We start from the raw sequence: 15,332 nt of genomic DNA, 5'->3' as shown, positions 1-15,332 counted from the left end.
CCGTCGTAATACGCGGCAAAGCGGAGCTTTCGAACGAGAATTAGCATAAACAAGTATAATTTATACTCGTCTAGTAATTACAGCCTAAGTGGAAAGTGTGTAAAGCGGGTCGTAATTCTGTTTCAAAAATTATAGGTGAAACTACGTTTTAAGGAAAAGGCTGTAACTAGAGCGAGCGTTTTAACGCGCTTATGGGAAATTTAAGAGCGCGAAAGTGCAAAAATACTTTGTCTATGTATATATATTAAAGGAGAAATCCATATCTGCATTGAAACTGAATATGTAACAGTCGACGTTTACTTTCGAATGTATTTGAAATTGACGGCTGCTCGATTAAACATTAAAACGTCCCATTATGAAAATTAGTACGAAACTAACAGCGCTCTGACTGTCGAAACGAAATACGACACGATTAAACAACTCGAAAGTGGTGCAAGCGCAAGGGAATTGGCAAAAGCGGCGTTGGAAGAACCACGGACATTGAAAAAAACAGAAGCACGATATTGAAAATTATCCAAAGCACGCAGATTCCTTAAGAGAAACCTTAAATACGCCGACGTAATAAAATAATTTCGTCGCGACAAAGACGAAGGGGTTTCTCATGCCGTAGCGTTCGTGGCGTTCGAAAAAGAGGTTCGATTTTTTCAAGTACAAAAGGAAGGTAACTCTGTGCAGTCGCTTGTATCGACGGAATTATGTGACTCGACAGACGAGGAGACATGGACCCCATAAATATTTCAAGAACCTGTCGATTAATCTTAATCCCTACCTAGTTGAACGAATGAAATCTCACACGAGAAAAGCGATTGTCCTATTAGTAGAAAATTCCATTAATCGCCAGTAAAATTTCACGCTCTTATCACGGAAACACCGGCAGCGAGGCGTTTGAACAATTTTCTGAATTTTACACATTCCATCTCTGGGATCCCTTATTCATCATCTTTCGTTTGCCTTCATTTTCCCGTGACTTTCTCGCTGCCTGCCACCTTCTTCTTTCCCTGTTCTCCAGTCCGATTGAATATCTTTTTTGACCATCTATCCTTTCCCATTCGTTATAAACGTCCATACCATCCGAGACACTTTGCTTTAATGGTTTCTATAATATCTACATCAATTCTCATTCGCAGTTTTATCTCTTCGTTCGATACACCCACGTATCCTTAGTTTCTAGCATTTCATACAATAATTCATTTCAACTGCCTTTATCTTCGATTTATTACCTTCATTTATCTTTTATGCTTTCGCGTTATACGTCTCTCTCTAATATTTATTGCTCTTTTACGTAATATATATATATATTATGATACTTTTTTAATCATTTTTTGGTGCTCTCTGGATACTGCAAAAATTGGAATGTTTGCGAAATGAGAAATCGGCGTCTATGCTCCTGTTAAACTTTCTACAGGGGTATACTGTGTTATACAATACGTATAGCGTACAGGTGTACAGCGTAGAGTGTCGCGCTTTAGAATTAGTGCCTTTTCTGTTCTCTGGTTTTAACGTTGCTTCAACAGAGAAGTTCGTTAACCACGCTGCCCAAAATTATGGTTCTTCGGTGCTTCGAGATTTGTCAAATCTTCGCCTCAATTTAATATACATATACATACTTAATTAGGCAATTGTGACGCGTTTATGCTTACTATCGCTCGATCGTTTGATTCACGAGCACTCTACATTTTGGCCCGTAGCTACCGCACGCAAGCTACAGGCGTTCGAGGAACAGGCTTCGAATACAAAATTCGCTAACCGCCGGCCAATATTTTGCGTAGGCATTTTGCGATAAACTAGTTCCGCTGCAGCATCACAAAAGCAGCCGATAAACGATGCCGACAAGAGATTGCAACGTGCGCGCCTGCACCGTTGCTTCGAATAAAACGAGATAATGGCTCCGATAGGAAGCATCGACCTGGGAGCCATAATGCACGTTGGTTTATTCGCCGAGACTGTGGCGATTTCAGGGGAAATGCTGCTTCGTTATTTGCCACAACGCCGCCCAACTTACTTTCGAAACCGCCAACTCACCGCACAGACGCACTTTTCGCACCATCGTACTTTTCGAGGAAAAGTCAAAACGGGAGACGACAGCGTGGACTTTATCTACGACAGGAGAAGCTGCTTCCACCTTCTCCTCTGAAAATCATCGTCATCTTCGACTTCTCCTCTTCCTCGGTATTAACTTTCCCCTTTCCAGCTGTTTCTCCGAACGCTTCGTCGTTTCTCTCGTTTCAACCTCCTGCCTTGCCAACAACACCGTGTCGTCTGGCCACGTTAAGCTGCACAACTTTTTTACCGGCCGCTCTCTAATCTTTCCTCGTTACTTTCTCTAAATCCGCTACAAAGATCGGAAACAGCATCCAGCTTAACGAGCGTCCTTGCCTCGCTTCTGCGTGTGTGCGGAAACTTTCTCACTTGATTCCTTCCGCCCACGTTCTTCTCGTTTCTCTGTTAATTAATCGCAACATATTTTTAGAAAATTTCAATTTTTCGTGGTACACGAATTTTATTCTCCCCGTTCTTTTCGTCGGAGTTTCTCTACTTCCCCTCTCTTCCGTTGCTTCTCATTAATTCTTCCTGTCTGTCGGGTACAACGCGCTGCCCTCACATTCACGAAAGAGGCAAATAGTCTCTCTGATGACAGTGTGAGCGCTTGAAACGCCGACGACTTTACGAAATACGATACGATTGGAAGGCAAGCCAGCTCCTTAGAAGATGCAAATTGACGTTAAGGACGTTATAGATAGTCCGATGATGCATATTTTTATGGGAAATTGGTAATAAATTGGAAAGTGGATAGGAATTTATTTTGTCTTTATGAGGTTACGATCGCGTTCTATTTTGTACGTGTTGTATTTTCCGCATAAAAGAACACGACTCAAATTTTCCATTTTTCTAGTAACTGTTTTAAAATATTAAAATTCAATGCGCTGTCAATTAGAGGCACGTCCAACGAAATTGTCATTCTATATTATTTTATAACCATGCACTTTTTTCCACCTTCCTCGCAATTAAAACATATTGCTCGTAAAAACGTTGAGTTTCAAACATCGAAAATCATTAGAACATCGAAGATATTAAAATATCGTTTGCGACTTCACAGACGATTCCTTGGGCGAGACCTAACAGTTTCTTCCCACGTTCGCATATTGTGTGCCAGTATATTTCTTTTTCGTCGTAAAGTTTGAAAGATATTAAAATTAGAAAACCGACAGAAAACGACTTGTTGTGTTTTCATCGTAAAAGACAGGCTTATCGCGTGGTCTTCGTGTCTTAAAAATACAGCCTAGCTATATTCCTATACGTCTATCATAATTATTTCAAAGAATTCAGTATTATTTATTAAACTCTTGAGAAAATTTGCCAAGGGTGAAAATGTAGATAGGAACAATGCTTTTAGCTTCCTGCAACTTTAATCACGAACGTAATGTCTAAAAAGTAAAGCCCGCGTTATTGCAACAGCACGTTGTTTTCAGTATAGTAGCATCTTCCACACGTCGTATGCTTCGTGTTACAACTCGCGTGCGTTCATACGTCAATTATTCTACACTGCGTTATTTTATCTGCATACTTTTACGTACTTTAAATATATAACGATATACGGAGAGTCTAATCGCTCGACTTCAAAAACAACGAGGAATATTCCAGTTTTAGTGTACTTGAAAATTGCGAATATAATTCGAGAAATAAAGCTTTCAGTGGCCGTCAGTGGCCGTCACAAAAGATTATAGCAGAGAAAGTTATTCGTCGTGAAAGCTAATGGAATTGGGTTTAGAGGGGCGCGATGATCGAGCGATTTCAAGTTGACGTATCGATATAATTACGAGGCTACGATGATTGCAGTGCAAAAATGGAATAATTTGAGAGTACGGTGTGCGGTGATTGCAGCTAAACAAATTTATGCTGCGATAATTCCGATAATAATTATCTCGACGCGCTGCACGTCAAATCAACGAACAAACGCTCAGCTCCGCATAAATCTGTTAAGAAGCTAATATTGGCGCACCTGTTTCGCTCTTCAAACGCGATAATTTATCTGCGGCCAGAAACGTTTCTATATTTCCACCTAACAGTAAGCTAACAGTTAGTTTGCACGGTTAGTAAGTTACCAACAAGCAGCGTTACGCGATTCCAAGTTGCTGATCTCGATGAAACTTTGCGTACAAATACGCCATGCTTGCAAGGCGCGTCTACTAAATCGCGCCACGAAGAAAAATCTCGCGGAAATAATCGACGAGAATTGTTCCTTTCAACATTCCACGAAATCTACACGGTCGCGTTCAAAGTGCTCCCCTTTAGCGGCCATACGCTTAATGCAGCGTCGTTTGCATTGCGTAAAACAGTGCTGCAGTCCCTCGTTTGAAATGCTCTTATCGTCTTTAATCCCGAAAATGCTGATATTTTTACCCGACCGCGCTACGAACACGGTTGCATTGTGTTTGGCCTTAATGTACGCTTGTTCGCGCCTCTGTAACTTGAAAACCGCTTAACCGGTTCTAACTTTGCGGCTCTTGATCGATTCGCGTCCGCCACGGCAGTGTCGTAGACTATGCACAGCATACGGAGAAAAGTTTCTTCCGATAAGAGATCAAGCTGGAGAAAAATTACATTTGTACTTCGAGACCATCCGTGTATATCGTGGAAAGCCAATATTTCTACGCAACTATAGAAGCATAATATTTTCTGCGGTATAACGTTACACTTGTGCGTTACAACTACTTGTTTCCTCCTCCGGTTTTAGTCGAAAATTATAGTCCTCCGTTCTCTCAGTCGTAGTCTTCGATTCTCTGAGTCGCAGCGTCGGTTGGCTGTGCGTAGTTTTCTCTGAGATAGAAATCGAGTGAGATTTATTCGATCCACGCGAACGTCGTCGCTTGTCACATTCGCGCCTCGTCCTCGCTCCATGCTAAAAAATCTCAACATTATTCTCAGCTCCGCGGGGAGCCTCCTTCGCATTCGCGCTTGTTTCGCATCCGCGGGTGAATTTGCGACGCTTCCGCTGGTGAAGAATCGCGGAGATAACGTTGTTCGAGCCGGCGTCGACAAAACGGATGCGATTTCTGACGCGTGACGCAATCAGGCCGAGACAACGTCGCGCGTGGCGATAGCGCGCCCAGCTCAAGGAACACCGCCGAGTCTCGTAAATCTCGATCGAGTTTCGCGGATCGAACACGCCGCCACGGCTGGGCAGAGTAAACCAACGCCTTGGGGGACACGCCGCAAGAAGCTGATTTATTATTTCGTCGCTCGGACGAAATCGGTGACTGGATGATTTATCGCGTCGGTCGGATGATGCATAAATTTGCCGCTAGCAAGAAAAGTCGAGAAATAGACAGAGAACGATCAGCATATTTCAGACGCTGTTGCTAGTTTGGAACGTTTAAGAAACTACCGAGTATCTTGGGGAAAAAGAAAGGAAAAACTACCGACGCTATCGAATTTCTAACGCCGCGAGCAATAGAGCAACATTTGTGGATTTTCTATTCGATTTGCAGAGTGGAAGAACGTCAATTTGCACAAGTTCTCTGACAAGTATTGAATCGTGCAGCCGTCGTTAAAATATGCCAGAACCTCAGAGTATGTCGGAGAGTTTGAAATAATACAAAAGTTTATTGGTTTCCCTATGATATTTCGCAGTTTTATTCCTTCGTCTGCTGTGATTCTTTGCTCGTCTTAAACGAACCGGTATTCCAAATATGCTTGCCCTAGCGGTGGAACGGAAAAATTAGACAGAGACAAAGAGGGGAGGATGGAAAAGGGACGCGCAAAAAGAACGAAGGGGAAAGATGAAGGCGAGGGATGGGAGAAGCCGGAGGAAACCGACGATGGAAATAAAAAGCAGCGAGCTTCGTGAGAGCGTTGAATCGGTTGTTGCAGAAGCTGCAAGCTCTGGATGGTTTATGGGTATCGTATAAACTGCGCTAAATTTCCATACAAGGTCGAATGTTTCGCCCTGCAGGTGGCCGCTCTCTTTCTTTCGTTGCTATCTTCGATTTATCATATCGAAGGAAAAGCGTACGCTCTGTTCACCAGCGTTCCTGTATTTATTGCGAACCGATAGCTCGCGTGACAGTTGTAAAACTGTCGAATAAATGTGGGACGCGAGTCGGCTGTTTCATGAATAAATCGCGGTAATAACGCATGAATGGAATCCAACATCAGAGAGTATGCGAACGGATAGGCTGCAAAGCAGCGGAACGATATAGTTTCCATTTAGAAAGCATACGTGAAAACCATATGCACGAGTGTCCTAAGTAGATTTGATATTGAGACGCGATTAAATGATATAAAAGTGTACAACTCGATTTTACGTTTCTTTACTTTTCAGTCCAATTGCGCTTCTATTTATTATGCTTTTATTAATTTATATTCTTACTAATTAATATTCGCGGCAAACGATGGAGACATTATTTACGACGTACGTAAATCTGGAGAAGGTCTAGTAAAAGAGCTAGCAATTTACGTTAAATCGTAAAGTGACGTTCAATTCGCGATTGTAAGATACGTATGGGTGTGTTTCTGTTTGTGCAACAACTTGGTACACAGACTTGGTCCATTATTTCCTTCGTTTGCGTGTATTCGTATAGCAATGGAATTTTCTCCATCGCGTAGCCAGCCATATATCTATGCATGTGTTCGTAGAGCAAGAGAATGGATTTTGCTTAACGCATATAGGCATTCATAGGATCAAAGACTTAAAGGGTATATTCGTGATACAAAGGGTTGCAAAGTGATCTTGCTGCAATTTGAGCCTCCACTTGTACCAGTCAGATAAAATTGGAGGTTCGATCAAAGCCATACAAAGCAAAGTTTTAATAGAACTGAAATAAATGGCATATCTTCCCGATTATCCGTGTGGATGCGTAAACTGTTTCATCTTTGGATAAGCCGTACGATAATTCACGAAAGCAGACGAAACAATTCCTATTGCTTGTTACTCTTTGCGGTAACAATTTGCAACTGCGTTTTGTTTATTACTGAAAAATTTATGTTTTTACGAATATAACTAAAAAAAAAATGCAAATTAGATGGAGGATTGTCTTAGTATTTTGCGCATATTTGTATCTTCGAGTTTTTCGCAAAAATCTATCCAAGTCGAATCGTACAATAAACATCAGCGTAATAGAAAATATAATAAAAATATCTTGAACGATATTTTTGCAACGTAATAATATATAATACAATTTCTATGTAAGACAATTCGTACAATCGCATACATCTCTAAACCATGGTATATAAACTCGAGTTTTTGAAAGTTTGAAATGTGTTTCAAATCCCTGCGTACTTTCATCACTGACATATGCATTCAATTATAACTTTTGGAAAGCTCAGGACTTTTCTGCAACTGAGTTATGAAACTCTCTATGTAAATATCATTCTTGGGTCTTTTCATTCCAAACGTTTAAACGTGATACAAAAATAAAAGCAAGTTCGTCGTTAAAAAGAAGTTTGTTTTAGGTCGTCCGATGCGGATCACACGATTGACGCAACAATATTCACAGGGAAAACGATATTATTCAAACTCCTATTTCTAATACGTCTTTCGACTAATCCGAATTTTTACGATTGACCTAGCTTCATTCAATCCTGCAATCTCTCTCGGTATCTCTTTCGAGATCTTCGCCATCGTTTCTAATAAATTTGCCTGAATTTTTACTGCATCCCCTGTCACGTTCCATCGACGTTCGCTTTCCCGATAGTTGGGGCATCTCGCAGTAAGCAATCCAGCAACGATAATCTAAGCGATTCTTCACGGATGAAATGCGGCTGCGACTAAAGAGCAGGTTCCTGCGCTACAACTTCCGCCGCAGCCGATCGAATTTCCTTCCGGTTGGAGCAGCGATTCCTCGGCCGCGCTTTATGCGAGATTAATAAGCCACTTGATTTCACTTTACGGGCACATTCGTTCTCCGATCGGGATACCTCCGCGAAATTCCTTTACGCGAGTAATAGACACCTTGCACGTCGCTCAGATTGCTCAGATTGCCAGGCAGAATTTTTCCTGGCACGTGAAAAGTTTCCTCTGAAGCATTATTCTCCGACGCTGGCAGTTTTGGTGAGAGAAATCGATACAGTGTCTGCTAACGTTAAATTTGCCAATAGTTTGTACTTTCAGATACAAGTCATGCAATTAGTATGCTACAACGCCGCCTAACTTTCAAGTTACACGCTAATATCCATATTCTGTTACTTTAATTTCATTTCAATTTCAACTTTCATTTAACTAGCCGTGGTACACGCGAAGTTTTCTCTTAAGAATTATTCCGACGTTTTTGACGAGAGCAATCTGCTATCGTTGAATTTGCGAATAGTTGGTACTTGCGGACACAAGTCATGTAATTGGTCTCCTAGAACGCCGCCTAACTTTCAAATTACACTCTAATATCCATATTCTGTTAGTTTAATTTCATTTCTAGTTATATTTTTAGCCCACCGTGACGTCAAAATCACAAACCATTTTCCTCGTCATGAAATCATCGAAGATTGTAAATTCATTGTAAAAATAACTCGAAAAGAAAGATACTTGTTCATCTGAGATTTAAGTTTCGAGAAAATCGAGTTTGAAAATCTTTTCGGTGCATGTGTACTCAACCGAGTCTAAACTCGCTGGATTTCACTGTAAGTGCTGTGCACAAGTTTCATGAAATACGCGATAGTTTCAAAATAGATTACGATTCCCCCAAATTCGTTTAACGTATGGATTAACGTAAAGCTCGATAACAAGTAAAAGTTACGAAAGAACGATAACGTTTTGTCAATGAATTCTGTAAGCGAGAAAAATTTCACGAATATGTCAACTAACGGGGGAAATCATCCAACTAGAAAATAATTGTTTTAAGGCAACTCTGTGCGGAAGTGAAGTATTACATGCACGATAAAATATAGACGAAAGCTCTACTTTATTACGCAACGAGACCAAGTTTACCCTTATTTCCATAAATCAACCAAAGTCGCAAATTTTTCGTGTAAAGCAATTCTCATCAACTCCCGTTGCTAAACATTCCTCAAAAAAAAAAAAAAACTACAAAAAGTCCTATCCTAGTAAAAGTAAAAATTAAAGCGTTGTGAACAAATCTTTCTCTAACATGCTCGTAACAAAGTGGAAGTTTGAGACTCGACTTCGCCCTTTTGCACAGTGCGGCAAGCAGCAGAAAAGGATCGAAATGATTTCCAATCAGAACGTCCAAGTGTAATTATCCTCGTGAATCAACGAGGAAACAGGTACTAGGTCTAACGATTCTACAACTAATTTATAGTGGACCGTATAGTGGATTTATGGTAAAATATAAAGATGTGCATGGAATAACATTAGATCGAGTAAATTTTTTAACACCTGCGAATAACCAAAGTTATAAATTTTGCGAGGAAAGAAATAAAACTTGAGGCAAGCCTATCTGAGCAAATAAAATAACCAAACAGGCTATAAATTACAAATTTTAGGGGTTCGACGTCTTTCCCCTTGTTCTGAATAGGTAATACTAAAACTGGCGCCCCATTTTTACGATTCTGCCACGTGCCTCAAATATCGTCACATAAACGTCGCACATATGGGCGGAACCCTGTGTTTTTCTATCGTTTATCACCCCAATCATATTTGCTAGACACTCGTAAATTTAATTCGTCTCGCTCTCTATTCGCAGTTTGCCCCCACTCGCCGATCCTGTAATTGCACAAAATCCGATAAAATGCAATACCAGCATTCGCACAAACGAACACTGTGACAGGGGAAAATCTTAATATCTGCTCCAGCGACTGAAGGAGATCTTCCATTTTATGTAATTCTTCCTTTTCGATCATTTAATCTTACTTATTTTTTAATCTTCGGCTGTTTGATGCTGTTTGATCCTAGTTTTTAATCTCACTCTCTAATTAAATAATTTTATGGTTAATTTTATTTCACTTGACCGGACGTCGACAACGCTAAGGAAAACGAATCTTTCGCAAAAATGACGAAAGTCGACCGATCATTGCAATTAATTCGCTGATATCCTATTAGAATAGTCGATGCGTCTATAAATAATTAATTAAAAGAAACGTGCCAAGAGTGATTAATATCTGAAAAATATTACGGCAGATAATACACGCGTGTCTATTATTTATAGAATAAAATTACACAAAATTATTGAAGCTGTTATTCCTGCCTAAAATACAGCTACAAAATAATGAACGATATGGTGCAGCGAAAACAATCTGTTTGAATAAAATATCCTATTGCCTACAACGCAGGAGATTTGGGAATTTGTTACGTTCGTGTTGTATTACGCGTTAAATATTCGTTATATTCGTTATGCCTCCTACATGAGTAACAATAGTATTAATTACTAAATCATTGAAATCGCAATATCCACAGACATTATACATCTAACCAGTTTACGAAGAGGAATTCATTTATGTTACTTTTTATACCAAAGAATCTTTGCGTTTTGTTCGAAACTTGAAAATTATTGTTACGAAAGAAGCGTGTACATAGATGACGAGAGTTCAAAATTCCGCCAAGAGCAAGTATAACGATACAGTTAGAGAGGATCAAACGTCACATGCGAGACGACCGAAAAACTTTTACAATGTTTTTCGTGGAAAACGTAAAACTTGGGAACAGAGATAACTTCGACATATATCGGAATACCGCGTTGCGACTGGACATTGTAATATCAACAGCATCTATGCTATGGTAATATCACGTTATATTCTTTCTAATTGTACCTATCGTGTTGCAATTTTTAAATGAAACTTTTTAAAAATTTCTTCGATATACTCGCATTTCGTACGATATTGCATTTTACTTTCTTCTTTCTACGTATTTTGTTTACTTCCCTTCTTTCTCTATGTATTTTTCTCATCTGCATTTTTCTTCTCGAGTATCACAAACATAAACCAAAGCCGAGAAACAAAATCCGAATATAAAAGGATTCGTCTCCTAAAGAGACTGGCTTAAAGTTTCAATGCATATACATGGCAGAACCTACTTTTTGTCGCTTCTCTTTTGCCGAATATAATTTTGCTTTTCCATCGATTTCTGGCTGTTGACAAAATCTCACGGCCATAACAGGAAATATATTAACGTCTAATGGATTTCTCTACCAACTAGATACGAGTAAAAGTGAATTTTCACTCAAAACGAACCGAAAAGCTAAGCTAACGTAATTACGAAAAATAATTAAAAAATATTCTTACTCGCCAAGCCAAATCTATCTGCGTGCACTTATGTCCTGTATTCTCCCAAAGACTGCAACATTACGATATAAATAAAAAAGAAAATAAAAGAGGGTCTTGATATCTCCAAAATTCTTTAGAAAATACTGAAAAGTATACGAACGAAATATTCCAACTAAAACAACGAATTACAAGTTCCCATCGAATGTGTACAGAGTCACACCGCCGGACTCTAAATAAATATTTTAATGTTTTGATACGATGTGCACAAAGTGTCGGGTAAACGCATTATACAAAAGAGTTATTCATATTTGCTCGCACGCCGCTCTTTCAATATCGTACTCTATGAAAAATACCCAGCCTCGGGCCTTAGCTTCTGCACAGATCCTGCAGTCGATATATGAATAAAAGCATAGAAGTCAGAAAACCAACAAACTGGATTATCATGTTTTTTCCCGTGTAGTCTTTAAATACACGTCGCGACTGACCTACCTCATCCTATAGAAAACAATAACCATTGATTTAGAACGATATCGCCCGCGAGCAAATCGGAAGAGCCAATTATCGATAGGGAAAAAGACGCGTCTGCTTGCGCGCTAGTTGCAGCGGTCTGTCTCAAAAGAGTTAGTGCCGTTTAATAGCAGGACATTAATACAACACGCAGCGACGTCGTTGGATTAAACTACTTCGATGGTAGTTCGGTGGCAGTAACGAGCTACTAAGTACCTAACCATCCTATCGTGCGCGCACCCACGGCTCCGCACACCTACACACGTAGATCATGCACACGTAAATCATACAGACCGAGAGTCGCGCGCGCGCACACGCACATACAACACACATGGATGGAGAGGCAGAGGAACGCCGTACATCTGACCGTACTCACCAACACCGATGCTCGACGAGCACGTTGCTCCCGTTGCTCATCTCGTGTGCGACGCGGTTGAAAGTACGGACGAGCGAGAACGACCAGGCCGCTCGATACAACACGGTCGCGAAATCGATCGAAAGAAACGGAGGCCGCGTCGTCGATCGATCATCGAGGGAATCGACACCGGTCGACCGAGCAACGACACCCCCACGACGCCACGGTACCGACACTCGCGCGAAATAGCGTATTCCTTTACGGCTGGCTGCGATGCAACCATCAGCAGCGACACCAACGACCACACCAGCCGACACACATTCGCACCAAAGCGTCGCCTCACGCCAAGACACACTTCCACACGCATCTACTCCTCCTCCACCACCCACCTCGTGTACGTGTGTTCTCTCGCAACAAGTTGAGTTTATCCTTGAACCGAACTCATCGCAGGCCCAACACGATGACTCGACACGATCGCCAGACACCGCCGATCCACGCTTTAGTTCGAAGCACAGTGTCCAAAGTCGCGGAACGTGCAGCACGTTTCAGCGCTACCGATCTTGCCGAAACGATCAAACTATCGCCGACTTGCGTTCCAAACCGAGGCGAACCGTCCGGCCATGTTTGCGTATCGTTAGAATGCAAATGAGCTGTTTGTATGCGACGCTGACTGCACTCGTTTACAAAGAGCGTCTTCGACGTTGGCCGTTGCTGATGAAACTTGGACGATACCGGGGGCTCGTACGTTTGTCGTTCGTGAGAAGAACGTAGTTATTCGCGCGTCCGCTCGCTCTGCGTGTATGCGGTTGTGGAAAATGTTTTGCCGATCGTATTCGATCGAATAAGTCGCTGTTGAAATATTCGGTATAAGTATTCCGTGGTGCGACGCGCTTCTCAATAAGGAGAGATTCGTTCGATGTCGATGATCGATGCTTATCGTTTAGAAGACACTTGGTAATTGCGTTACGATTCGGCGGCGCTCGAATCACTATGTTGGTCGATGAGATTCAGAGTGACGTACGTGATGAGAAATCGTCGCGGTACAAAACGTGTGCAGCGATCGTTCGCCTAAAAATCCAGCACCAATGCGTCAACGTGCCTCTCATCCTTTCTTCCATCCCTTACTTTTACGGGCTGCTCGTCGATAAGAGCGTACAGTTATACGTTCAATTAGATCCGTCACGTCGCAGGGGGATTCTTTCTCGAATTTTCACGCTTCTCCACGATCCCTGTCCGACGTCTAATCCCTCGACCGCTTCTTCCCCCGAAACGCCAAAGGTTAAGGTCATTCCAGCGGCGCACAGAACTCGCACCAGGCCAGAATTTTATCCTCTGCGCGAGAAGTAAAATACGATAGCTGTTCGGATCGGTCTCGGACGTTCCGCCGAATGATATCGATTCGCGCGTTGCACAATCTCGCGTAACTTTTTGGCTGCGGCGAGCACGCAACGACAGCCTCCACGTATAAGAAGCTGTTTTGCATTCGAGCAACACGTGTGTTCCTCTTCTTTGTTCCCCTTGAAGGATACTCTGCCGATATACTCTCTTGTTTCATTCGCGCGACCTCTCCACCATCTCGTCGAGCGTCTCTCGCTTTGTTACCGAGCAGCCAACGATAGCGCCGAGATCGCTCACCGGCCAGGCTTTTCCGAAGATATAAATCAATTAGCTCGTCGAGAACGTCGGCCTTGGTTGGCCGAACACGTCGATGCAGCGAGTCTGCGAAACGTGCGGATGCCGTGCGTCAACATTTCCCATCTCAACGACCCTCGCCACCATCCTAGTGGACGATCCTTTCGAATCACGTCACCAGAACGATTGCGACAGCCGTATATCGTAGGCAAGCAACCAAGCTCGATCGCTGAAAGCGGCTTACGATGCAACGCATGTTCGGCAGTGACGTAGAACCATCACAGCATCGCGGACCACGTTCTCGTGCGTCGCTTCGAGTCATCAAACGATACCGTTAGTCGATACTGGCCGATTACTAATTCCAGGCTGTCGTTTCTCCACGATGACCGGTGTCATCGTAGCTTTGCATCTCGTCCGAGAGCTTGGCGACCCGCTGCTTTCTTTACCGCGCACACGGCGTAATCTCACCGAGAGCTAGCGATCGAGCGGCGAACGCAGTCCGCGAGGTTCGTGACGTCGCGATGCCACGGAATCGAGGTTAGCGCACTGGCACCAACTTGCACCGGTCGTCGTCCACGTTCCACGCAGCGAATCGAAGACGTAGCACGGGCGACGTCGTCGGCAGCGCCGTTTCGCCCGCTGTCATCGGGCACACGCGTTTAAGGGCAACGTCGAGCGTGTTCAGGTCCGCGTCACATGATCCGCTGACGGATACTCGGCACCCGTCTGCCCTTCGATGTTACTCGAACAGCGTCGCTGGACGAGTGGACAGCTCGTGCAGAGAGCTGGTGCAGGTTAGAACGTCGCCGCGGAAAAACACGTATCTTCGCTCGCGGATCGCAAGAGAGAAAGAGAGAAAAATAGAAAGGAAAAAAGGAAAAGAGAATGGTACGCCGGTTTCTCCTCCTTCGTTGCCCGGGGAGCGGCTATGGCGGCGGCCTGGCTCTTACTGCTGCTTCCCTCGGCGCGGGGGTGTCCGAAAGGGGTCGGCTGTTCGCGGGCCGAAGGGGGAACGATTATCTCGCAGCATCCCCATCGCGCAGGACCGATCCGTGCGACGCGACGACTACGTCCAACGGAGACGCCAACAGGCCGACAGAGTGGATGAAAGAGGGCGCTGGTTGAACAGAGACGCAGTACGCGGCGAGGGTGAAAGGGAACGAGCTGGTCGTGGGTGCGACAGAGATCGAGCCGCGTAGGCTTGAAAGACAGAGAGACTGAGAGAGAGGGGCAAAAGGAGAACGGGGTGGAAAGTGGAACGAAGAGGAAACTGGATCGAAGAGAGATGGCTGACAAGAGGGAAGGAGAAGATTCGGATAGAGTCGGTCGGTCCAAGAAGGACGGTTAAGGAGATGGAAAAAGAGGTGCACGAGCGAGAAAATGTTGGAATAGACGAGTGGATCGGAGGAAGAGAATGGACGGAGACTGGACGGGGATCAAAGAGGGCTGCCGGCTGAAAAGAGACAGAAAGAGAGAGAGAGAGAGAGAGAGAGAGAGTAAGTAACGAAGGATGGAGGCGAGAGGAGATGGATGACGAGAGGAAGTAGGAAACGGTAGAAGTAGGCGCGGATTAAGGAACGACGAGAATGAGGTGAAGGACAAAAAACAATGCGGAAGAGAAGGAACCGGCGGTAAGGTGGGACAGAAATGATTGGAGCACGAGGTTGAAAGAGATGGCAGAAGAGAG

The 15,332-nt window shown here is 43.2% G+C and overlaps 1 protein-coding gene across 12 annotated transcripts in view; it reads right to left on the bottom strand.

Annotated features, from left to right (window-relative positions):
- LOC126875225 (cyclic nucleotide-gated cation channel alpha-3-like) overlaps positions 1-14,605 on the bottom strand; it is a 217,648-nt gene extending 203,043 nt beyond the window's left edge. For 9 of the 12 annotated variants that reach the window (XM_050638022.1, XM_050638024.1, XM_050638023.1 and 6 more), the window contains exon 1: positions 12,035-14,604. The gene's annotated coding sequence lies outside the window, so the exon portion shown is untranslated. Of the gene's footprint in view, positions 1-12,034 lie in introns of all 12 variants that reach the window. The other 3 variants (XM_050638018.1, XM_050638030.1, XM_050638019.1) reach the window with 3 other exon arrangements.
- Positions 14,606-15,332: the final 727 nt, after the last annotated feature.

The sequence above is a fragment of the Bombus huntii genome, chromosome 17 (genome assembly GCF_024542735.1).
Source record: "Bombus huntii isolate Logan2020A chromosome 17, iyBomHunt1.1, whole genome shotgun sequence".
Lineage (NCBI taxonomy): Eukaryota > Metazoa > Arthropoda > Insecta > Hymenoptera > Apidae > Bombus > Bombus huntii.
Note: the sequence above shows the minus strand (reverse complement) of the source record. Positions and strands in the feature narration are given on the sequence as shown.